The sequence below is a fragment of the Hesperophylax consimilis genome, chromosome 2, assembly GCF_061612785.1.
Source record: "Hesperophylax consimilis isolate HC1 chromosome 2, BYU_Hcon_1.0, whole genome shotgun sequence".
NCBI lineage: Eukaryota > Metazoa > Arthropoda > Insecta > Trichoptera > Limnephilidae > Hesperophylax > Hesperophylax consimilis.
The window spans coordinates 484,211-509,508 of NC_142837.1; positions in this window are offsets into that span (position 1 = coordinate 484,211).

Genomic DNA, 25,298 nt, shown 5'->3' on the forward strand with positions numbered 1-25,298 from the left:
AATCCTGTCCTAAAACGGCTTTCGTTGTACCAGGCCACGGTTTATTTGAATTTGTGAGGATGCCATTTGGTCTCAAGAATGCTCCCAGCGAATTGCAGCGTCTTGTGGATGCCCTTTTTGGTCCTGAGTTCGACGAGAACGTATTTTGCTATCTCGATGATTTGATTATTATTTCAGAGAATTTTGAATCACATTTGAAGATTTTGATTAAAATTTATGAACGTTTAAGAGATGCGGGCCTAACAGTTAACCTCAAAAAATGTGAGTTTTGTAAAGAAGAGTTGAAATATCTAGGTTATATCGTAGACGCGAAAGGTCTTCGTACAGACCACGTTAAATTAGAATGTATTCGAACGTACCCTACCCCTAAAAATTCTAAACAAATTAAAGCTTTTATAGGTCTGTGCGGTTATTACAGGCGTTTTATTAAAGATTTCTCTACTATTGCGGCCCCGTTGACTAAACTCACTGGTTCTAGAATGGGAATAAGTAATTTTTCATGTTCTCCAGAAGCAGAAAACGCGTTTAAAGAATTAAAAAAAGCTCTTACTTCTGCTCCCGTTATTAGCTGCCCAGATTTTTCTTTGCCCTTTACTATACATTGCGACGCGAGCAACGTTGGAATCGGCGGCGTGCTTACCCAGGTGTTCGACGGTGAAGAACATCCTGTTTCTTTTTTCTCTAGGTGTTTAAATGTTCACGAGAGAAACTATGGCGTTACGGAGCGCGAACTCCTTGCGGTGTTAGACTCGGTGAATCATTTCAGGCCTTACGTAGAAGGAGTTCATTTCACAGTGGTAACGGATCACTCCAGTTTGCAGTGGTTGGTTTCGTTGTCCAATCCAACTGGTAGACTAGCTCGTTGGTCTACGCGTCTTTCTCAGTATTCTTTTGATGTGGTGCACAGAAAAGGAAAATTGAATACTGTTCCAGATGTTCTTTCTCGTAAAGATGATTTTACTGTTGCTGCCTTAGATTCTACGCCAACAATTTCTGATAGTTGGTATAATAATTTGTTTTCCAATTGTATGAATAATCCACAACGATTCAATAATTTCCAAGTTAAAGATAATTGTTTATTTAGACATTCTAAATCTCGTTTCGATTTGCAGGAGGATACAGCCTGGAAGTTGGTTGTGCCTTTTGAGGACCGTAACGCAATTTTAAGTAAAGAACACGAGTCTATTAATTCTTGCCACCCAGGTGTATTCAGAACATATAAGAAAGTCCAACTACGTTATTTTTGGCCGGGTTTGTACAATGATGTCAAAAAATTTGTTAATAAGTGTAAAACGTGCAAAGCACATAAAATAAATACATCAGCGCCGGCGGGTATTTCTACGAATCCTAAAATAGTCAACAGACCGATGCAAATGTTGTCTATCGATCTTGTTGGTCCTCTTCCACGTAGTTACGCGGGATTTATGTATATTTTATCGGTTGTTGACGTCTTTTCGAAATACACTTGGATTTTTCCGCTAAGAAATGCTACTGCTAAAAGCATTGTAAAAAATGTTGAACAATTCATTTTTCTGGTTCACGGTGTTCCTCAAACCTTTGTGTGTGATAATGGTAAACAATTTATTTCAAAAGAGTTTAAACAATTGTTGTCCGATTATAATGTTCCTATGCCTTTTTATAACGCGTATTACACCCCGCAAAACAATGTAGTCGAGCGGTATAACCAAACTGTCGGGACTGCTTTGTCTATCTTGACCGAGTCTGACCATCGTAATTGGTCTAGGTTTCTGCCTCAGATACAGTCAGCCTTGAATAATTCTGTTAATTTTGCTACAGGCTTCACGCCTTTTTTCCTCATGCACGGCAGGGAACAAATTATTGACGGTAATTTACATAAATTTAATATTTCTTCTAGTCTCACGGACATACCTTTAGATCAGTCTAGACCCGATTTTGCAAAGAAGTTGGAAGACTTAGTTCCTATTTATGAACAAGTTTCAAATGCATTAGTACAAGCCTTTAAAAAGAATGCCCAACATTATAATTTACGCCGTAAATCCGTGGTTTATGATATAGGTGATGTCGTTTGGAGGAAGAATTTTGTTCAATCCAGTGGTCCGGATTACTTTTCTCATAAGTTGGCACCAAGATTCGTGCGTAATGTTATAAAAAATAAAGTTTCAGATTTAGTATACACCTTGGCAGATATGCAAGGTAAAATTGTAGGCAATTTTCACGTAAAAGATATTGTTCGGGTAGATTAGTTTTGTTTTTTTTCCTTTAAGGAAGCCAATGTTTTAGTGTGTAGGCCTACCAACCCTTCACATTATGGCATTTGTTTCTTTTGTGACTGTTCTGTTCTCATGATTTGGAGTTTGGTACCTCCATTTCTTGTGCTCAGTACGGACACTAAAATCTAGTTTATCGACGATAAACCGTTTATTTACCCTCGGTAAACTGGAACGTGATCCTTGTGGTCACTGGCGCCCAAATTTTGTTAGTTAAGTCTTTCTTTCTTCGTTACTATGTTTTTTCTTGTTATTAATGACATACACTAGTTTCGAGATTTTGGTAGTTTCAAATATTTGATTATATTGGTTATAATACACTTAGTTACATACATGCACACACATTGATTTATTTCTTGGTTCCGTCTGTATAACGGATTATGTTGTAATGTTTTTATTTTTAAGTTTAAGCCCTTCTTTCTTTAGTCCACTGGAGGCCCTTTTATTGAACCTCCAGGGAACTTGAGAATGTATATCTTGGAATTTTGTGTTTCAGAGACTTGAGCTACTTTCTGATGCACAAAAGTTCTGTTAGTTCTTTTATTGTTAGTTTGTATTTCATAAACTTTAAGTATGGTATTGCTTTCCTAAAAGTTCTTTAAATAAGTCTTAGTTCATAAGAAAGTTGTTTTGTCTCTAACAAAGTAAGTACTGCTTTGGCGTGCTTAACTAGTAATTAATTCCTTTGGTATTATCACTTTGCCTCTAATACAGGAAAATGTGTTTCTGTTTAGTTTTTAAGTCTAAATGTGATAAACATTAGAGTCTTACTGTTAATACCAGTATTAGACTATAAATTAAGTATTACTAGTGTCATTCATTAAATTTTGGATTGATCACCCCTCGAATAGTGTCAACTCACTGAAAGCCATAGTTGATCACACAATTTTGTTTTGTTTGTACAAGAAATGCTGACGTTTTGTCTACACTTGGAGTGTTTTTTTAAGGAATGCCAGCTTGGGTATTGCCTTGGTCTCTTTTCTTTTACAATCAATGTCACTCTGTTGAGTGTTTGCTGCAGATTATTATATGGATTTTTGTATATCCTAAGGTATGAGCTTAACTTACTAGTTTCTGTTTTGCTTTTTAGTACCATTTGACTTTGGTCATGAACTGATTGATAAATAGATAGGTATTGTGTTATGTAAACCCTATTCTGTCCACCTTGATTGGCAGGTATTTATTGTTTTATAAATCCTGACCTGATTTGACTTTCGCAAAAAGAATAATTTGAATATTATTCTTGTTTGACGACTCTGTTACTTATTGGTATTTCTTCAGAATTGTAAATCCTGGTTCAATAACGAACGATAAACAAAAAAAATGATGGATAAATAATCCAATACAAACCCCTACTCTGGTCACGTCTAATAGACAGTTTTTAAACTGATTCTATACTACTAATAACACAGAAAAGTATTTTCTTGTGTACTAATTTTGCCTACTTTGAACTCCATTGTTCTAAATTGTAAAAAAAATGTATATCTATAAAGATATTTTCATTATATATGATTGTTTAATTTTAAGTATTGTTTAATTTTAAGTTTTGTCATAAGACTGTTAAACCGGATGGACTTAGTTAGATAGGTTTCTCATTGTGCTATTTAATTATAGCGTAAATTCAGTGTAAGTGAGGGCTGTTTAACCACCCTAAAGTGAAGCCAAATTGGCCTTGATTTCCTGTGCAAGGAAAAGTGATCTTGTTTTTTTTCTTTATTATTAAGAAATTTATTTTTAAGAAATTTAGTTTTTAAGAAACTTAATTCTAAGTTGTTATTTATAACTACTAATTATTGTTTATGTTTTCATTTTTCTAGACACCTGATGGACTCATAGTTTAGTTTATTAGTGGTCTTAGTTGTTCATGTTTGAGGGCAAACATTTTGTGGGAAGGGGGGAATTGTCACATAAATATTTTGTGACAAGTTTAGTTCTTGCTTAATTGGGGTTATTTTGTCTATGGTGTTTTTTCTCGAACTTTGGCAATATTTTGAAGGAAGGAAGGACAGTTTTGTTGATGGTCACTTCCTCCCCCGGTGAGGAAGGCCTGCTGATCGGTGGATCCAGTCCCTCTCCTTTAAAGGGGCTTGAATCTGAGTTAATCATGTGAATAGGAGTTATAATTTCTTTTAAAAAAGGCGCGGGGTGTTTATCCATTCACGAACAGTTCGTGTTTGTTATTATTTTAGTGGGGAATAGGGAATCCCGCTTTTATTGAGTGTTGGCCGATGGTCATGTCGGAGTGCTCGTGTTTCGGACTTGAAACCGAGATGGGTTTGGTCCTAGCTGTGGCTGGTTGTTCTTGGCGGAGTGTCCCCGTGTCGCAAGAGAACAGATTGCTGTCTTGGCTCCGTTGAAGAGTCTGGTCGACTACCACGTGCTGCAGGCCTGATGCCCCTGCAGGCGTCCATTGAAGGAGCTGCGTTCTCCCGCTGCCACTAAGAATACGGATTGCTGTCTTGGCTCCGTTGAAGAGTCTGGTCGACTACCACGTGCTGCAGGCCTGATGCCCCTGCAGGCGTCCATTGAAGGAGTTGCGTCCTCCTGCTTCCACCAAGGGAAGGATGTCCTGGCTTTCGTCTCGGGTCCGTTCCCCACTGCCGAGAGCAAGTCTTCGTTCGCTATCCGTTGTCGTTCTTTCGTTTTACGTTAAGTTAGTTTAGTTTGATTCAGGAGTCCATCGGGTATGTGCCTATATTTATTTCTATGGGTACAATGTTTATCATCTGTACTGCTTTGTTGTAACTCTTGTTGTTTCAATATATTTTCCATTAAGAATTCATTCTTATTATTTATGATTACCCAACTTACTTGACAGGAAATTAATCCCACAATCATGAGATGAGATCTCTGCTCTACCGTTTTTGTAAACATTGGAATGTTACAACAATATACATTGCATTTGGCGACCCAGCCTTTTCCTTACATTACACACGTCTTTGTCAAATGTAAGCTAAATATCAAATCTCTCATATATCAGTGCACTGTGACAGATCACTACGCTACTATCACCTCCATTTCTCATAAAATTCAAAAATTACCAGCATCCACTATACAACTAAAGAAAATTTCTTATGACACTCTCTTCAAACTGGTTTCCAATGAAAACTGGTCAAATTTCTACAAAATTAGCGATCCAAACTTAGCGTGTGAATCTCTCATCAACATCCTACATAAGCATCTGAAAAATGCCACATCCCACACACACAACAATCAAAGTAGTCGTACAACTAAACTAAAACCTTGGATAACTACTGGTATTTTACACTGTATCCGCAAACGTGATAAACTTCATAAATATTGTAAAAATAACCCCACTGATTACGAATCTCTCTTATTTTATAAAAGATACAGAACTGCCTGTAAAAAAATAACCTGTACGGCCAGAGAAGATTATTATAGGAAACAGATAGAGGAAGCTGCGAATGATAATAAAAAATCTGGAACATTGTCAAAGAAATATGCTACACCGACAAAATTACCACACCCATAAATAAAATAACCATCACAAATAAAACACTAAATGCAACCGAAAATTCAGAAACAATCGCAAATCACTTCAACCAATTCTTCTCTACAATCGGATCGGATCTAGCAAATAATATTTTAAAAAGAAATAGCAAGTCTGAAAATAATCTTGCAAATACTATCTTTCTCGATAATCTGAGTTATGACCCTTTCAATCTCACACTAACAACAGAACAAGAAATCACTGAAATCATCAATTCACTCAAAAATACACACTCCACGGGAGTTGACAATATATCCACTAAACTAATTAAACACCTTAAACCAATCATTGCTAAGCCCCTTGTATACATCACAAATCTAAGTTTTCGAACTGGCCTTTTCCCAAACACTCTAAAACATTCAACAATTATTCCTATCTTTAAATCAGGGGACAGATCAATCGTCAATAACTATAGACCAATATCTCTACTGAGTCCAATCTCTAAAATAATCGAAAAAACAGTAAAACAAAGGCTCTACAAGTTTCTCGAAGAAAATAAAATCCTGTCAAAAAACCAATACGGCTTCCGCAAAGGTCTTAGTGCATCAGATGCAATTGCAGCTTTTACTAAATTAATTTCTGATAACCTCGATAAAAGTCGCAAGCCCCTCGCTGTATTCTTGGATCTGGCTAAAGCCTTTGACACTGTATCTCACCGCATACTTTTGAAAAAACTCTCACAGATAGGAATAAAAGGTGTTCCTCTTAAATGGTTTGAGAGCTATCTAACAAATAGGTCCCAGTCAACTATTATTAACTCCGCTAAAGAGTATAGAAGTACAAGTTTGCCAATCACATATGGCGTGCCCCAAGGCAGTGTGTTGGGCCCACTTCTGTTTCTAATATACATTAACTCGTTATGCAATTTGGATACTGGTGGCACTATAATATCTTTTGCCGATGATACGGTTATCATATTTGCAGATGAAAATTTGAATTCAGCATTTGAAAAAGCAAATCATGGTATAAATGAAATAAAACACTGGTTAGATTCCAACCTCCTCACTCTAAATATTGAGAAAACTAAATACTTACTTTTTTCCATACGCAAACCTAATCTCCCTCAAAACTATCATAAACTTACCATACATTCATGTTCACAGAACTTCAACATGGCTACATCACCTCACAAAAATTGTTCATGCGATAACCTTATAATATCAAACGAAATTAAGTACTTGGGGGTCATTATAGACAATCAACTGCGATGGGAGGCCCATATAAATTCTACAACAAAAAGGCTTCGCAAATTATGCTACATTTTCTACTCTCTCAGATCTATCCTTAACCTACAAACACTAAGATGTGTATACTTTGCACTTTTTCAATCAATTACTACATATGGTATAGTGGGATGGGGAGGTTGTGCAAAAACGATTCTTCATCCCATGGTTTTAATTCAAAAACTGTTACTAAGGATAATATTCAAATGTAAGCCAACAAACCCATCAGAACCACTTTTTAGAAAACTCAGAATATTAGATATTCGACAATTATATGTTAAGACCATTCTCATATACATACGGAAAAATGACTTGGTGAATAAAACACAACAAAAAATTAACACCCGTTACTCGTCACACCTAAAATGTAAAATTCCCCAAACGAAAACAGCTTTCGCCCAGCGGCAGTTTTCTTATATTGCTCCCAAAATATTCAACTCGCTGAGTATTGATATCAGAAAATCAAAAACTCACAATTTGTATGTCATAAGTGTTCAAAATTGGTTATTTATAAAGGGAAGGAACTTTTTCAAGGAATGCCTGCCATCATTAAATTAAGCTCATTTTCTTTATTAGTCATTTTTGTTATTCATTCAATTCTGTAAAGAAAAAAGTTTAATAATTAATTAATTAATCTTTATTTTCATTATTTTAACAAGTAAAGTAACCTATTTATTTGCTGATTGTGTTCATTTTATCTCATTAATATCAACAGTTTAAAATACGGTTGATGTACACTTGAGCAATCTACTGAACTGGGAACCAGTAAAAGTGTCACCCTTTATACACATACATTGCATGTAAGAAAAAAAATACTTAGATTAACAAGTTATCAAATATTACATTTATATAATTATATAAACCTATGTATATAAATTTCGACTACCATAATACGGGCGTGTGTCTAGTGTGGTAGTCGAAAAGCATGTAAAAACTGTACACATTAATATTTCATGAATAAAGAAAAAAAAAAAAAAAAAAAAACTGTAATTACAAAGGGTCTGCGAAATGATGGACAAGAAATTTATTTTACCTGGCCACACTCACATGATAAGATCATTCTAGGATTGAAAAGGCCAACAAAAATTAGTGATGTTCCCATTATGCCACAATGGTTTCTAGAGTATCAATTTGTTCGATTGGTGAGAGGGAAACACTTTACTGTCATTGATGATTGAGATGGTTTAGGATTGAGAAAATGACACAAATAATTTCTGGGCTTTTTCAGGTTTTTTCGGAACTTGTTTAATAAAGAAATATATAGACGTTGATGTGAACTAGATGAAAATATAGTAGAAAAATACATTGGGTGTTTTAAATTTCAAGTACACATTGGACAAACATTACCCAGGGAGATTTAAGAGAGAAGAAACTGTGTGTGTGGAGGCAAAACATGATAAGTCACCAAACTACAATTCATAGCTTAATCACATAATCTAGTCAAAAATGCAATATGTGTCTTGATTTCTAGATCTTTAGAGCACAAATTACTGAAAGAATATATCTTTTGAATCTGATTTTCAACAGTGTTTAAAGTCAATATTTCCTATCTTTTAAAGTTCAGTAAATCGGACATTTCAACTTTTGCCATAACACGACAGAAATAATAAATCATAACATGTCCTCAAAAGATTAAAGAACGTAAATAAATGAAGTGATTATATCACTTCATTTATATTATATATACATATAAGTAACAATTGTGTCATCAAATAATCTTTCCATTGTTTAAATCCGTTTAACCGTTCTAAAATAAAAATGAGAGGAAAAGTGAGTCTAACCGTCTCTAAGTTGAAAAATGTCATAAATCAAAAATATAACGCCGGCGGTAGTAGCGCGCAAGTACCACCGGTCCCAAGTACAACTAGTGTGACGTCCCAACTCCCAAAGTAATATATAATCCCGGCAGTAGTAGCGCGCAAGTACCACTGGTGCCAAGTACAACTAGTGTGACGTCCCAACTCCCAAAGTAATATATAATCCCGGCAGTAGTAGCGCGCAAGTACCACCGGTGCCAAGTACAACTAGTGTGACGTCCCAACTCCATAAATAATAAATAATCCCTGCAGTAGTAGCGCGCAAGTACCACCGGTGCCAAGTACAACTAGTGTGACGTCCCAACTCCCAAAGTAATATATAATCCCGGCAGTAGTAGCGCGCAAGTACCACCGGTGCCAAGTACAACTAGTGTGACGTCCCAACTCCATAAATAATAAATAATCCCTGAAGTAGTAGCGCGCAAGTACCACCGGTGCCAAGTACAACTAGTGTGACGTCCCAACTCCCAAAGTAATATATAATCCCGGCAGTAGTAGCGCGCAAGTACCACCGGTGCCAAGTACAACTAGTGTGACGTCCCAACTCCCAAAGTAATATATAATCCCGGCAGTAGTAGCGCGCAAGTACCACCGGTCCCAAGTACAACTAGTGTGACGTCCCAACTCCCAAAGTAATATATAATCCCGGCAGTAGTAGCGCGCAAGTACCACCGGTGCCAAGTACAACTAGTGTGACGTCCCAACTCTCAAAGTAATATATAATCCCGGCAGTAGTAGCGCGCAAGTACCACTGGTGCCAAGTACAACTAGTGTGACGTCCCAACTCCCAAAGTAATATATAATCCCGGCAGTAGTAGCGCGCAAGTACCACCGGTGCCAAGTACAACTAGTGTGACGACCCAACTCCCAAAGTAATATATAATCCCGGCAGTAGTAGCGCGCAAGTACCAACGGTGCCAAGTACAACTAGTGTGACGTCCCGACTCCCAAAGTAATATATAATCCCGGCAGTAGTAGCGCGCAAGTACCACCGGTCCCAAGTACAACTAGTGTGACGTCCCAACTCCCAAAGTAATATATAATCCCGGCAGTAGTAGCGCGCAAGTACCACCGGTGCCAAGTACAACTAGTGTGACGTCCCAACTCCCAAAGTAATATATAATCCCGGCAGTAGTAGCGCGCAAGTACCACCGGTGCCAAGTACAACTAGTGTGACGTCCCAACTCCATAAATAATAAATAATCCCTGAAGTAGTAGCGCGCAAGTACCACCGGTGCCAAGTACAACTAGTGTGACGTCCCAACTCCCAAAGTAATATATAATCCCGGCAGTAGTAGCGCGCAAGTACCACCGGTGCCAAGTACAACTAGTGTGACGTCCCAACTCCCAAAGTAATATATAATCCCGGCAGTAGTAGCGCGCAAGTACCACCGGTCCCAAGTACAACTAGTGTGACGTCCCAACTCCCAAAGTAATATATAATCCCGGCAGTAGTAGCGCGCAAGTACCACCGGTGCCAAGTACAACTAGTGTGACGTCCCAACTCTCAAAGTAATATATAATCCCGGCAGTAGTAGCGCGCAAGTACCACTGGTGCCAAGTACAACTAGTGTGACGTCCCAACTCCCAAAGTAATATATAATCCCGGCAGTAGTAGCGCGCAAGTACCACCGGTGCCAAGTACAACTAGTGTGACGACCCAACTCCCAAAGTAATATATAATCCCGGCAGTAGTAGCGCGCAAGTACCACCGGTGCCAAGTACAACTAGTGTGACGTCCCAACTCTCAAAGTAATATATAATCCCGGCAGTAGTAGCGCGCAAGTACCACCGGTGCCAAGTACAACTAGTGTGACGTCCCAATTCTCAAATTAATATATAATCCCGGCAGTAGTAGCGCGCAAGTACCACTGGTGCCAAGTACAACTAGTGTGACGACCCAACTCCCAAAGTAATATATAATCCCGGCAGTAGTAGCGCGCAAGTACCACCGGTCCCAAGTACAACTAGTGTGACGACCCAACTCCCAAAGTAATATATAATCCCGGCAGTAGTAGCGCGCAAGTACCACCGGTGCCAAGTACAACTAGTGTGACGTCCCAACTCCCAAAGTAATATATAATCCCGGCAGTAGTAGCGCGCAAGTACCACTGGTCCCAAGTACAACTAGTGTGACGTCCCAACTCCCAAAGTAATATATAATCCCGGCAGTAGTAGCGCGCAAGTACCACCGGTGCCAAGTTTTTTTTTTTTTTTTTTTTTTTTCTTTATTCATGAAATATTAATGTGTACAGTTTTTACATGCTTTTCGACTACAACACTAGACACACGCCCGTATTATGGTAGTCGAAATTTATATACATAGGTTTATATAATTATATAAATGTAATATTTGATAACTTGTTAATCTAAGTATTTTTTTTCTTACATGCAATGTATGTGTATAATAGGTGACACTTTTACTGGTTCCCAGTTCAGTAGATTGCTCAAGTGTACATCAACCGTATTTTAAACTGTTGATATTAATGAGATAAAATGAACACAATCAGCAAATAAATAGGTTACTTTACTTGTTAAAATAATGAAAATTAAGTAGAAATTATGAAAATGAACTTGTTGAAATAATGAAAATAAAGATTAATTAATTAATTATTAAACTTTTTTCTTTACAGAATTGAATGAGAAACAAAAATGACTAATAAAGAAAATGAGCTTAATTTAATGATTGCAGGCATTCCTTGAAAAAGTTCCTTCCCTTTATAAATAACCAATTTTGAACACTTATGACATACAAATTGTGAGTTTTTGATTTTCTGATATCAATACTCAGCGAGTTGAATATTTTGGGAGCAATATAAGAAAACTGCCGCTGGGCGACTGGTACAACTAGTGTGACGTCCCAACTCCCAAAGTAATATATAATCCCGGCAGTAGTAGCGCGCAAGTACCACCGGTCCTAAGTACAACTAGTGTGACGTCCCAACTCCCTATACAAATGTCAGTTTGACCCTGGTAATAAAATCTTTGCGATTCATTCAAGGATAAATAAACCATCCTGTCACTTCGAAAGCAATCAACAATGTTCTTAAAAATTGTTTTGACAGCATCGCCAATCCATTGTAAGAATATTATGTACTAAATACACAATTTGGCTGTCCTGAAACGGGAATCCTTCCCAGTTGGACAGACAAAGGTTCATTTTGTATGGTATTATAGTTTTATTTATTTATTTTATATATATATATATATATATATATATATATATATATATATATATATATATATATATATATATAATGTAGAATAATGTTCTCGGTTTACCCGCGTAAAGTAGTCCTTAAAACTTTACGCGGGTAAACCGAGAACATTATTCTACATCTTACACCCGTGAAAACCTTAACCATAATATATATATAATATATATATATATAAAATAAATAAATATAACTCTGTGGCGAACCTCGTCAAAATCAGTAGACCTCCAGGTAGGTCTTTACTATAATCAATAGACCTCTAGGTAGGTCTTTACTTTAATCAGTAGACCTCTAGGTAGGGCTTTACTATAATCAGTAGACCTCTAGGTAGGTCATTTCTATAATCAGTAGACCTCTAGTAGCCCAGTCAATGAAGGTTTTGTGTCGGAACTAATTCCCCGGAAGCTGAATTTTTCACAGATGTTAGAAGACCTTTAGACATGTATTTTTACAAAAGTCCCCGACTTTCCCCCTTGTGCTTCCTTCCCCACCCCCTCTTGAATATATTTTTCAAAGCCTTTCGGAATACGCTAATATCTCCTTAATGGTTTTATAAAATAAGATTATTTATTTTTTGTTTAATTTAATATTAGTTATTCTAAAAAATTGTATTCTTTCATTTTTACGAGAAAAGCTTTACAATCTCTACAATTTATTAGTAAAGGAAAAATATCAGTTTTTAAAATAGTATTTCAGAATATATTTGCACATAACTTTTTTCTGAGCATGTTAACAAAAAAAATAAATCAACAAAACTTGTAGACAATATTTTTAGCTATAAAATAATGTATACAATGATGGGTTTTAATTTATAATAAGGCACGTAGGGTGTTAATAAGGAGCACGGCGCGTGGCGGCTCGAACGCGCAGCGGTTCGCGGCGCAGCGAGAAATTACAAAAACCTAAGGAAAGTAATGATTAATTCATGTGTTTGCTATTTTTATAACAAATTCATTTAACGTTGAAGAGTTTTATTGTTATTTACCAGTTTTAGTTCGGAGGGGAGGGGGGTAATATAAATATTTTCCCCTGCCCAATGAAGCGCTTTCATTATCCACCAACTGCCGTGCCCCGGTCTGGCTAAACAGTCATATTATGTTGTATGATTGTTTGTTACTTATTATTTAAATAAAGTTATGTGAAATAAGCCAAAAATACCTACAACAGCGTGGGACTACCCTTTCACAACATTAAAATATTACAGAACTTATGTTATGACGAAGTTCTAAAAAATCTTTTGTGGAAATTCTCACTTGTTTTATTATGTGCACCTCATTTATGTGCACATCAACAATAAAATAACGAAACAACAAATCACTTAAAATAGTCCATAAATCTAAAATGGTTTACTTTCAAACAAGCTTCTTAAAATATACCTCAAAAAATATTATAATGACAAAACGGTGCGTAAATTATATTATATACTTTTCAATATTGTCTATGACAAAATTAGGCAAATATTCAAATAATTTTCTAGTCAAGAGAGTCTTCCATTTATTCGTCATACTGGGGTGTGTTCAGACATGATAATCCGTTACGGTTGTAGCACATGGCAGAGCAGGTAAATCCAGATTTTCTGCAGCCACAGTAATTTCCACATCCAGACTTGCAGGAACAGGACACAAGAGAAAGAAGGTCATCAGAAGCAAATGGTTTCAAAAATTTCTTGTTTCCACCATTTTCATACCTCCATCCCCAGTTTATAGAGTTTAGTTTGTTTCCTAACCAAAACCGTGCTTGCAAATAAACTCTCAACAAATGTTGATGACACGATTCTGAAGTCGGTGGTAGTTTTGCCATGTCAAATTTAGATTTAAAAGCTGATTCTGTCGTTAGTCTGGTAAACTTATAGTATCAAGCTTCGTTTCAATTAGAGTAGCTACCAAGACCATACACGGCGAGAGCGAATTTTTCTCCATTTTGCAACTAGTTTTCTTCTGTTGCATCTTTTCCCAGAAATGCCTCAGCTGCGCGTTTTGCTTCGGGATTGTTTTTCATCATGTCAACAGCTTTTATCTTTCCTGACCCATATAAAGATGGGGTCGTACCACAGCCCGTAATGGCATGGGTAAATGGCATGTGTTTTCGAATAGCTTTATTTAACACTATAGGTTTCTCTATGATGTAGAAAGTTCTTGAAGAGGCCTTTCCACCAACATCTTTACAGAAAAAAATAGATTTTCCTTCAGGAGCAAGACTTACAAGTAATACCAAAAGATCACTATCCGTGCCAACAACAATCACCTTTGAGAAGATGTTGAGTTGTTCGATGCCGGTTAGTACAATGTCAACATCGGCATCACCCGCGGCCGTGACTGTTTTCAAACCAGATTCACTAAATTCATGACACAGTGCTTCAATCATTATTTTTGTTGTTTTTCTTATTAGATAAGAAAGCTTCCTTCTTAGTCAAACAACGTGTAGTGAAGTTTAATTCAATATCGCACGATGAGTTGCTAGCCGATCTTCGTCTTTGCTCTTCATATTTTACAGTTGGTTCTTCAGGGTATCCATCGAAAACGACAATAGAATGTTTGCCAAATTTAGTATGAACGAAACGTGAGTATGATTTAATGATGTCTCCGGAAGTAGTTTAAGTTTGCCAAACAACAGAGTGTAGGAGGTATCCCCCATCGATGACTATTGCAGCATTTTCCAAATCAACTTCGTCATGAATACTTTCGCTAAATACTTTCGCTATTCATGATTTTGTTCCTTTACGAAGGGAGACTTCATCAAAAATAGATGGTGTCTTGAAGCCAATTCATATCCTAAGTAGGTCTAAAGTTTGCTAGGACTATCACTAATGCATAGTATTCTGTTAAATAGCTGCTGGGGGTTTACTGCAACTTGTCTCGTCCTAACAGTTGCGGATTTGAATCTTGCTGGGTAGTCACCATGTCTATCCTTTTCAGCCGTATATCTCCAAAATTACATCCTTTCATTTTTTGCATAACTGCCAGGCCCACCTCAAAAGCGTTATCACAATTGACACTATTATCTGAAATAAACCCTGAAGATAAAGACACCAGCTCCCCCGAGAGCTTGGTGAACGGGCTGTGGTGTCTTAGCCATGATGTAGATTTTCCTATATCTAGCTCATCCCTTTTCTTTTGTGATTCACGGAGCTCAACATGCTGTTCAGTAATATTAAATTCTATACCGATGAATTCTTCAATGCTCTCTTGCACTTTCACGCAGTAAGCGGTTCCAAGTTTCCACTTTGACATAGCGCTGTCAGTGATTTCGCGCCCATGTGTCAAACCTCCTACTGACTTCATTGGTCGCATGAGACACTGCTCGATGATCATGTCCGTCCACGTACCGGACGAATATCTGTCGCTTCTTCTTATTGTAAAGTACCCATTTTCAGTGAATAGTTTATATTCTCCTTAATTCTGTCTTCACTTGCTTCAGTATATGAAATCGTCTCTTTTAGATTGTCATTATTATTAACCTCCTCCATATCTTTTTTCCACGTAACTAAATCTCGATACATATTTTCTATTTGTCTTAATTTCCCATCAATATCTCGGTATTGTTCTCTCATTACGTGGACAAGAGACGCTGCTGTTAAAGTGTAGGCTCTGTTTGCCCGAGAATATTTATGTCCATGGAGCATGTGGGTTACTGTTGAGGACGCATAAACTGATTCCCATAAATTTCCCACATACCTTTATTTAAATAATAAGTAACAAACAATCATACAACATAATATGACTGTTTAGCCAGACCGGGGCACGGCAGTTGGTGGATAATGAAAGCGCTTCATTGGGCAGGGGAAAATATTTATATTACCCCCCTCCCCTCCGAACTAAAACTGGTAAATAACAATAAAACTCTTCAACGTTAAATGAATTTGTTATAAAAATAGCAAACACATGAATTAATCATTACTTTCCTTAGGTTTTTGTAATTTCTCGCTGCGCCGCGAACCGCTGCGCGTTCGAGCCGCCACGCGCCGTGCTCCTTATTAACAGCCTACGTGCCTTATTATAAATTAAAACCCATCATTGTATACATTATTTTATAGCTAAAAATATTGTCTACAAGTTTTGTTGATTTATTTTTTTTGTTAACATGCTCAGAAAAAAGTGATGTGCAAATATATTCTGAAATACTATTTTAAAAACTGATATTTTTCCTTTACTAATAAATTGTAGAGATTGTAAAGCTTTTCTCGTAAAAATGAAAGAATACAATTTTTTAGAATAACTAATATAAAATTAAACAAAAAATAAATAATCTTATTTTATAAAACCATTAAGGAGATATTAGCGTATTCCGAAAGGCTTTGAAAAATATATTCAAGAGGGGGTGGGGAAGGAAGCACAAGGGGGAAAGTCGGGGACTTTTGTAAAAATACATGTCTAAAGGTCTTCTAACATCTGTGAAAAATTCAGCTTCCGGGGAATTAGTTCCGACACAAAACCTTCATTGACTGGGCTATTAACCATTTCTACGATCATTCGGTCCTCATGCCCACACTATTGCATTCTTCACATCCAACCGCTATTATTATTATTACACCGCTTATAATACTTACTCAATAAATAGATAGCACGTCAAATATCTAAAATACTGTTTTAAAGTGATTAGATCTATGTACTTACATTTAAAATGGTTCCAATGGCATAGCCAAATCATTTATGGGGCACACGTATTAGTAAACATAAATAACAAATTAAGTAAAATATGATTTGGGATTTCCTAGTGCTGATAATAAACTTTATGACTTTATGAGTAAAGTGTGACAGTATTATATGTTTTAATTCAGAAAATTCACACAGCTTACGAATTATTACTAATATGAGCAGAATGTTTGACCATTTTTTGCATAGTGTGAAAATGACATAGTTTGTATCCATGAAATTAATACACTGAGAGAATAAATATTTTCGATTAATTAAAAATCTCTTAAAAATATTCGTATTCGATAACACGGGATGCACTCGTAACTATACTCAACATATGTAACTAATAGGACGTAAAGAAATTAATATCAAGCACAAGCCTGGCTGAATAAATCTAATTGCGCCCGCAAAGCGAGTGGCATTAAAACTGTCCGATAGCTAATTGGGAATATAACAGCCTATTAGATGTGAATTCATAATTGATCAAACATTGCCGTGTGTGTTGTACAAGTGCGGGGATCGGTGTTTCAGTATAATCATTAGTGAAATTAATGTCCAGTACCGGGTAAAAGAACTGTTAACAACTAGGCGTGCTCGATGCGTTTTGGTACTGATTACAATAAAAAATAGAATTAAATAAATATAGTCCGCCTCAGCACAGGACACCCTAGTGAGGAGTATTATGATCCGGTAAAGCTCGGCTCGGTTGGAATGTGGAGCTTAGCGCGGCTTAGAACATAATCCGTACATATGTAGGTCAGAAGTCTAAATATCGGCAATATTACACGTATTGTCTATGATTTTATTAGAGAAAAGTACTTTATTTTTTAGTGGTATATTAATACTATTACGTCATCGCGAGATCGAGAGCTTTCAAAATGTCAAATGTTTAGGCGGGCTAATTTACGAGTTTATTAGTTAGATATGTGCGTGGTTTAAGAAGAGTGTTTTCCTAATGCATTTTTAAGGAACAAGTACACATTTCCGTATACATTATTATAAAAGAACTAAAGCTGCAATATGATCCACAACACGGATGAACTGGCGGCAAGGAGTGCCCTCAGATCTCCAGATCTAAGGCGGAATACAACCGTCGGTCAGTCCACGGTTTCGAATGTGATCCCATCGTCAGCGGGCACGTGGTTTAGAATCACGCATTTAGCGTTATTACGGGAGAGTATAATATTTAAAGGTTATTTACGGTTGAAGACCAAATTCATCCAGACGCGTATAGCAGGATTACTTAGAGCATGGCTTCCGTTTCACCCTCTTTACTCGGGTTTATAGAATAATCACATTCCACAACGCCATAATACACCACGCACTTTTATGTTAATGCTAGAATTCACCTGCATCCTAACTATATCTCACAGATTAACATGACAGCCTTTAAAAATAATAATAATAAGCCTTTACAAATGTAATATTACAAATTAAAGTACACATATCTATTAACAAATGTTTACAAATATTTTATATAGAATAGTGGTAAAGTCTAAAATTAAAAATATTCTAAAATGTTTTTAAATAAAAAAAGTGAGAAATTTAAATAATGTACGAAGGAAATATGTCAAGATTGTTGTTTTTATAAGATACCATCTTTTTCTACTAAAGGTACTGCATGTATCAAAAAATATTGGAATCCTTCAGGTTTTGATTTTGTTAAACAACTCACACATTCTTCTGACTGGATCTCTAACACCAGCATCTGTGCGCGACCGGCTAATGTGGAATAAGTCATTACACCTAGTTGTTCTGGGTGCTATTTTAAAGTTTATTAGTTTGAGTAAGTCAGGATAGTCGATAACGTTATTGCAGACTTTATACAGGATCGTGAGATTAAGGTATGTTATAGAGAAAATGGAGACGTTATATTTCCATCTCACTTGTGTGACTCTGATGGATTCAACCCCCTGTCGAAGAGTTGCATAGGTTTTCAGTTTAGAACTTGAGGCGCTTGAGAGATTTACTCTCGACACTACCAGGAAGTGGTCACGTTTAACTTTAGTTCCTCTGAATACTCTTGTGTCTTCGATAACGGCTCTTAATCTAGAGTTAACTTCTAGTAAACTCAATCTAGAGTTGATTGATGTCTCTTTTCCTCTTTCTCTTTCCTCGTTCCACTCTGAACTACTACAAAGTACTTCAAGTATTCTGTTCCCAGTATTATTTGATCCTCTAACATACCCAGGGCCGACTCAAACAAACCATCCCCTCTAATTACAATTCAAGTCCCCTTCAATTTATAACCCTCATCGCTTTCAGAATTAGCAGGAGAGTAGCAAATAACAAAAACACCCTGTCAAACGAATTATTATTAAGCCACGCACCGCTCCCTTGTTAGTGCTCGAGTGGTTACAATCCTTTTTCTACTAATCCTTCAAATCCCGGCGCGGCGTGCGCAACTTTATTAATTTGTGTTATCTCATATTACTTTCAGTATCGCTCTGGTGCTAGGCCACCAACAGCTAATACTCCTCTCCACTTCCTGCAGCCTCACAACATACCCTTCAGTCACTTGCAGCATGCTCAAGACGGGTGGTGCGGTACATATAGGGTTGCCAGACGTCCTTTATTTTAAAGGACATCCTCTATTTCAGACCCAAAAATTGATCTTGTCCTCTAATTTAAAATCTTCAATAGAGGACAATACTTTGTCGTTTAATTTAGAAAAAAATAAATGAATCAGTGTGATTTCGCGCGATGTGCTGCGAGTCGAAATGCGGAACACGGTCGGGCAAATATTGGTCGGCGCCTATTTCCTCTGCTAGGTGAGGTGACGCGTGACGTTAGAGAGCGTGTTATTTCGTCTGTACGCAAGTAAATCGAATTAAATATGCCTTTTTTGGAATGGCAGTCCAGCAAATTCTTCAAAAAATGTCTACTTCTCAGGCTGAAATACACTACTATATTTTTGGAGTGGTATCAAAATGTACTGACATATATAGAATCGCGATTCCATTTCTCAGAAAACAGTAATATCCATTGTTTGCAGCCGCTGACACTGACGAAAGAAATTAAGTTCCAGGATTTGTGCATCATGGTATCAAAACTACAGATACCTAATATTAACCTTGATGCATTGTATGTAGAGTTCTGTATGTTAAAGCCTCTCCTGACGAAAATTTAGACGATAAGAAAATGTTCTTAAAATTTGGATTCAGATTCTCAAATCTACGGATGAAAACAAGAATCTGCTAAAAATAGTACAATACGTATTTTCCATCCCCGTTTCTAATGCCCAAGCCGAAAGGATTCTTTCCTTTTGTACGAATACGTGGACCAAAACCGAAATAAGTTAAATATTGATACATAAGCCAAAAGTAATACCAAGTATTAACTTTATTTATTACTTTAAATGCAAAATGACTAATTAAGGTCGTACTACTTACTTGGCTTCGATTTACATTGTGTATTAACATTGTTTTTTTATTAATAAATGTAACTACTGATACCATAACAGCATTTTATTAAAAAATATTGATGTCCTTTATTTTCATCATATGTCCTTTATTTAATCGTATCAAATCCTCTAATTCAGAAAACGGGAGCTGGCAACTCTAGTACATAGGTAGCATCGCACCGGCCGGTGACGGCATGTTTCCGAAATGAGTTATCTATTAACAACTGTATTGAACATTTCATTCAAAACATCCCTGGCGCTCCCCTCGTGTGTCTGCGGACGAAGGGGTGAACTGAATACACGGGGTTCCACCATATGAAAGAGGTGACGGGCCGCGCGGAGTGCAATATCAAGTAACCCCTATTTTTCTGGGAATTTATGCACTCGGTTACACCAACATTCTATTTTATTTTATTTCTAATTATTTGCGTTAAGGTACATTTACATTTAAATATTTTAGCATCATTTTTTATTTTATTTAAATCCTGTTGTCCCCCACTTTGGATACTTATTTATATTTTGGAACATTGGAAGTCACCTTCTGTATCACCATAAACAAAAGATTATAATGCTAGGTGCAATTGAAACTTTGTGATAAAATTGTGAAAATCTTAGGTTTCAAACTAGATTTCGTCAGTAACAAAAATGTTTATGTTTTCTATGTTGGACCATTTCACAATCGCACCCCTAATGTAGGTACTTATATGTTTATTCGATTCTCCGTTTTCCACCCTGATGTTGAAACTGAACTAGAATTAAGTGGATGTGTTAGGTTAGGTTAGCACAGTGTTTCCCACGGTGGGGCGTATGCCTCAGAGATGAGACACGTAGGCATTCTATATATAAAGGGGAATACTCACCAGTCATACAAAAAATGCCTGAGATGAACAAAATTGAAATATACGCCAAATTATTATTAAAATAAAATCAAACCCGTTACAATTTCATTAATTATCTAAAAACACAGAAACTGTGCAGGATGTAGCTGTCATTTTTTTATACATAATGTATACGTATAGTGAGGAAATCCATAATTGGTTTCTCAGTTAAGAAAATTGCACATGTATAAACCAACCAAGTAACTGTTAATTTTCCTAAAATAAAATATATAATCACAATAAGAACACAATACATGATTTTTACTAAGCATGAGTGCGATTTTGTAACAATAAGCTGAATATCTGTGAACATGAATTATCGCTGTAAGAACATGAAAATGGTTTATCCTAACTGTGAATGTGAATAACAAATTTGTCTTTTGTGAACATGAATAGTTACAGTAAGAACATGAGAATGGTTTTTCCTTAGTGTGAATGCGAATGTTTCCCACTAAGCTTGACTTCAGCGAACATGGATAGTTACAGAAAGAACACGAGAAAAGAGACGGGCTTTCCTTAGTATGAGTGTGAATGTGTCTTATTATGCTTGACTATGAATAATCACAGTAAGAAAATAAGAACAAAGTTTCCTTAGAATGAGTGAGAATGTTAAAAAAATGCCGGTGGGGCATCTGACTTTTGAAAAGACTACGGTGGGGCATGGCATAAAGAAGGCTGGGAAACACTGGGTTAGCACCTTTAAATGCTATAAGCTCTATTTATCGATAATGTGGCACGGTAATTTGAACATACTTACAGTATCACCCTGGTGAAATAGGCTAAACAGGGCTATATGGCTATAGCCCTGTTTGACCTCCTGCTCTGAATATACAGGTACCTTAATTTTAACTCAGATGTTGGTACAAACGGTTTGGTTAAAATAGAGTAAAGAAGAGTATTTTTAACTCCTAGGCCACAGGCGGTCATTACATTAAATCTGTTTTGTGGTTTCATTAGGATGCTAGCTTTTAATTTACTGAATATCCAATGAAAAATACTTTCATTGGATAAATAGATCATTTTTTTGAAGGTCAGCGGCTGAATTGGCACTATAGCGTTTTATATTTTTATTATTATTTGTATTTTCGGGTTTCGGCCCCACCCAGGCGTAGTGTGTTCAATTCCTCGGCTGGCTAAGTCCTCCATCACAACACAAGCAACATTTTCTACTCACCGAAGTATGAGATTTTCAAATATTTTCAGGTTATTCGTAAACCGGGAATGTTTGTCTTTATTAAAAAAAACTGCTTAGTTACGAAAACCTAGATTTACTCTTGTTATATAGATACTGAGTTCATACAAGTACTTTTGTTGGATAGATAGATAATTTAACGGCATAATTACAAAAAAAAACTGCTTAGTTACGAAAACCCAGATTAACTATTGTTATATACATACTGAGTTCATACAAGTACTTTTTTGGATAGATAGATCATAAAACGGCATAGTTACAAAAAACTGATTGGTTACGAAAACCTAGATTTAGTATTGTTATATACATACTGAGTTCATACAAGTACTTTTTTGGATATATAGATCATTTAACGCCATAATTACAAAAACTGCTTAGTTACGAAAACCTAGATTTAGTATTGTTATATACATACTGAGTTCATACAAATACTTTTATTGGATAGATTGATCATTTAACGGCATAATTATACAAAAATAAATTTTAAGAAACGCAGTACTTTTTATGACAATTTTTTTAGAGACCCAACTGCTCCCAACCCCCTGGAACTTGTGGGACTATGACATCCCCTATTGGGGTGTGTTGGGACCCTAAAGGCAATACCAAACTATTCAGATATTTACTCTCAATATCACCGTGGTGGAAGACCAGAATTTAAACCACTTTTTAATTCTAGTCTTTCACCACGGTGATATTGAGAGTATCTTCCAAAGTGAAACGACTTTTTAATTCTAGTCTTTCACCACGGTGATATTGAGAGTATCTTCCAAAGTGAAACGACTTTTTAATTCTAGTCTTTCACCACGGTGATATTGAGAGTATTTTCCAAAGTGAAACGACTTTTTAATTCTAGTCTTTCACCACGGTGATATTGAGAGTATCTTCCAAAGTGAAACGACTTTTTAATTCTAGTCTTTCACCACGGTGATATTGAGAGTATCTTCCAAAGTGAAACGACTTTTTAATTCTAGTCTTTCACCACGGTGATATTGAGAGTATCTTCCAAAGTGAAACGACTTTTTAATTCTAGTCTTTCACCACGTTGATATTGAGAGTATTTTCCAAAGTGAAACTACTTTTTAATTCTAGTCTTTCATCACGGTGATATTGAGAGTATCTTCCAAAGTGAAATGACTTTTTAATTCTAGTCTTACACCACGGTGATATTGAGAGTATCTTCCAAAGTGAAACGACTTTTTAATTCTAGTCTTTCACCACGGTGATATTGAGAGTATTTTCCAAAGTGAAACGACTTTTTAATTCTAGTTTTTCACCACGGTGATATTGAGAGTATCTTCCAAAGTGAAACGCGCTGCAATTAAGTTTTTTTTTAAAAAGACAAAGATTCTCGGGTTGCTAATAACCTTACAATACTTGATAATCTCCTACTACCACCACCGTAGGCGGAAATGTTGTTGGTGGCTTGATGAGTCCAATGTCACGAAAGGGTGTTTTTGCGGACATGGCTTGCTTATGAGAAAATCTCCTACTACCACCACCGTAGGCGGTAATGTTGTTTGTGGCTTGATGAAGTGCTTAAACGACGCACGGTGTCACGAATAGGTGTATTTGCGGACATGGCTTGCTTATGAGAAAATCTCCTACTACGACCACCGTAGGCGGTAATGTTGTTTGTGGCTTGATGAAGTGCTTAAACGACGCACGATGTCACGAAAAGGTGTTTTTGCGGACATGGCTTGCTTATGAGAAAATCTCCTACTACCACCACCGTAGGCGGAAATGTTGTTTGTGGCTTGATGAAGTGCTTAAACGGCGCACGATGTCACGAAAAGGTGTTTTTGCGGGCATGGCTTGCTTATGAGTAAATCGTTATGCCTTTTTTCATTAAAATTTTTCCAGTCCTTTAGATAAATGTAGCATAAAGGAAAACAAAATCGGGTTTCTGAAATTAAGATTAAGGAAAAATTTTTGATCACGGAAATTATGTTATTTTAGTGACTTACAGGTGTAATATTATATTTTAGGTTTTTTGTAATTTTTTCATGAAAGTCATTGTAATTAAAAACTGAAAAAATCCCTAAAACATTTAAATGTGGTTTATTTGTAAATTTTATAATTTTTATAAATTATTTTCTGAATTATGCGAAAATTGGTGCATATAATAAGGTGTAGCTACTAAATTCAAATGGACTCTCGAAAAAAGACCCTTACGTACGTTTTGTCCATTAAATTTTTTTTATGCACTCCTTGGAATATATTATTACATTTGTAGCACTTAAGCGAATTAAAAAAGAAATTGAATCATCGGAATAATCTTCAGGTAGGTAGGTACCTAGGAATTAAGACGAGACAATACTAAAAATAAAGCCACAATCTTAAAGACGCGCGGCCCATTGTATTGGACAGACCTGCGGCTGAATTAGCCTCATCAAATCTTTAAAATAATGTGGGAATCATAACGACATAAGCGACGAAGTCAGTAAACAGCAGTCGACTCAGAGTCGACTCTGCCCTTATTAGCAAGCCTGGAAAATTGATCATTCCGCTGGGAAACTTCCCCAGGGATATTACTAATGCATTTTAAAATAAAATCTGGTGCTTACCGGTAATTTTATAGTATGAAATTTTCAAAACGTTTTCATAAAATATTAAAGGTTCTGATTTCATTAATCTTAAATATAAATAACTCTCACCCGTAGGGATCGTTCTAGAAACATTTGAGTTTTTAGTAATACGTTCATCAGAAATAATTAACATGTTGTTAGAGTCTTCTGTCGCCTTCAAACAAGTCTTTAAAATCAAAAATTTGTTTTTTTGTGAAAAATGTTTTAAAATTTTATTAAGTTTCTCTTTCAATATTTATTTATTAGAATGTTTTTTTAAATTCTTAAGTTAAATAAATTTAAATATAATATTTTTTCCCCAAAAATCGCAAGCTGGTCTGCCTGAGACATATGTACTACATGCGTGCACACAGAGCCCAACTGCAAAACCAGGCTGGCCCAACCAAAATTGTTCAATTCCTTACCCAATTCTCATAGATATACCTTTCCGAAGATCACGGGTTCAAATCCCAGCGCCAATTTGTGTTATTTCACAATTTATTCATTAAAAATAATTTAACAGTACCTATATGTACTTGCGGCAAGTTGCAGAGTGGGAGATACTCTCAGTATCGCTCTGGTGCAGGACCACGGTTCAGAATTGAATTGAGT